The sequence below is a fragment of the Agrilus planipennis genome, unplaced genomic scaffold, assembly GCF_000699045.2.
Source record: "Agrilus planipennis isolate EAB-ADULT unplaced genomic scaffold, Apla_2.0 scaffold74, whole genome shotgun sequence".
Classification (NCBI taxonomy): Eukaryota; Metazoa; Arthropoda; class Insecta; order Coleoptera; family Buprestidae; genus Agrilus; species Agrilus planipennis.
In genome coordinates, this window is record NW_020438975.1 from 1,258,843 (window position 1) to 1,261,427 (window position 2,585).

The window sequence follows — 2,585 nt, forward strand, 5'->3', positions numbered from 1 at the left end:
TGGGGGATCGAAAGAGGGTGGTCACTTGAACAAAACCCGATAACCTAACCTAACCTACCCTATTGATAAAGATATTTAAATAATGTTTTATATAACTTTCTCAATATTTTTATGTATTTTTCCATTAGTTTTACCTTTGAATATTGTTTAAGAATGACTATATAAATATTTACATGCCTAGAAATGTATAAAAATTGGCATATTTATTAACTTTGAACCCCTATACCTTTTTATAGGGCCACGAACTTTTTATGGTACAGTGGTGAGGGAGACCTCCTCTTTCGATCCCCCCCCCCATCACCACCCCCTAAGGGGGTGGGGGTCATTATCTAGACCTTTACCAAATAATTGAATGAGATGTTAAAAGGTTTTATTTTTATTTATTTTATTAATTTCCGAGGGCATTAAAAGCTATAGTCTCACAATTAAGTTAAGTATTTACAGTTTCAGCATGAGCTATTTCATTCTATTTCGTAATTGTATTAGAAGTTAGGTGAGAATTTTGGGAAAATTTCTCATAAGTTTTGCTCCTGGTTTTGGTCTTATTGATTTAATCTTGGCCTTGGTCGTTCAAGTACAGTTGAAATGTTTTATTTTAAATTTAGCATTACAGAATAACAGAAAAATAAATTGGATGAACAGAAATGCACTAAAACGTTACGCTTTTACAACCTATAAGTGCTGAAGTAAATTGTGACTTTAATTAATTAATTTTTCTAATTATTTAATAATTTCATTTAGTGGGCACCACATTTAAGTAGAAGTGGAACAAAACAATTTGCTTGTACTTTGCAAAAAGTTTGTAAAATTTTATTTAAAAAATCAGAGTTAGTCTCCCTTTTTTGTTTTTTTATCGTTTTTAAAGTTTTGTAAAAGCCACAGTGTGGTGAAGCAATTATTGTAAACTGCAACAATTAATTAAACTGGCAAAATTTTGCGCTTTTTAATTGCTTAGTAATAAATTCCATCTCTAATGTCACCGAAACAGTTGTCTTTCTGTTAATTATATTGAAATTGTTCGTCCGTCCCTGTCAAGTGATGCGCTACATATGTAATGATATAATCTGGCAATTTTCCACCTTCATGAAATAAAATCGCTGTTCATTGGCTAATTATTGCGTGAAACAAATGCATCGTATATCAAACAATCAATCGAAGGAATAACAATTGTTTGAAATCATTGTCACTGTCGACCTTTTGTAACAATGAACGTTAGTTAGTTTGGTCACTGATACAATCCAACGTTTCAATTATTGCATCCACACATTCCTAATTGACGTAGCATTTATACGGGTGTTTTTATAAAGATTTAATTAATTAACTTGTGATTTTTGGATCAAAGATATTCAGCATCAGATAGGTAATAAGGTAAGTTTAAACTAATTTATTGTTGGCAAACAAGCTTTTACTTTCAGATACTTTCACTGTGTATTATATTTTGTTCGGGCTGCTTCAGTTATACGAGCATCTATTATTATATANGTTTAAAAATTTAAAGTCTTGGGCCGCCCGCCACACACGTAAAAGAAATCTAACTGATTATTAAAACAATTTGTAACAAACTGTAATAAGAGTAATAAGAATACAGACCACTTCGAATTATTTTATAAGATTCTGTTTTGTTAGGTACATTGAAAATGATGATAAAGAATGACTAAATTTAATTTTAAGGTCTGAAAATAAATAAAAGGGTGATTTATGACATTTTCAACTGTTTTTTGTTACACTGACTATGTTTAAAAAAACCTGTTGGCATGTCCGGGTTCTGGACTCTAAAATCCGGGGTTTTCACGCGTCTTGCCCTGGTTTCCAAATTTTAGAGATGGCAACCCTAGATGAACCCAAAGCTACAGAAACTATGAATTTCATTTTTTTCTCTGATCACAATGTGTAAAAGATCAGAAATGAATTGATTTCCAATCTTTCCTATCCACAGTACAGATGCATAAATAATGCAACACTATGAATTACAATTGCCCATTTGTAATTTTTTGTACTTGCTCTTAAATAATTATTTATATACCACATATAGAAGTAAGTATTTGTTAATATAACCTAGGCACTTTACCTACTTTCTTCCTTGTTTATATTTGTATTTATGAATGTATTTACTACCTGTAAAAAATGCGTACGCGAACGTTAAAACACATATGTAGACAAAGGTTACAAAACAAACAACAAATTAATGTTATTTTGCAAGCACTGCGCAAATAAAGTTTCGAGTAGAAGCTTCGCAAAGGTTATTTGTACTAAAAACAAATAGTTGATCTATTATTTATGATTATTAATTTAGGGTACACTGATGGGAGAGAAGACTTAACGGTGAATTAAATGTTGATTCAGTGCATGATTGTATTATTGGGAGGTAATGTATTTTTTGTAATAATAATATAAAATAGAAAAAACGATAGAAGAAGGAAAGAGTGCGTACATAGGATTTGTAGATTTAGAAAAAGCTTTTAAAAATGTTAAATTCGACAAGATGCTAAATATACTTAAAAAAATATCGGTTGTCTGTAAAGTCGGTTTACGGACGATAGTTGAACGTGACAACGTCATAAGAAAATACTGATGGAATGGTTTCA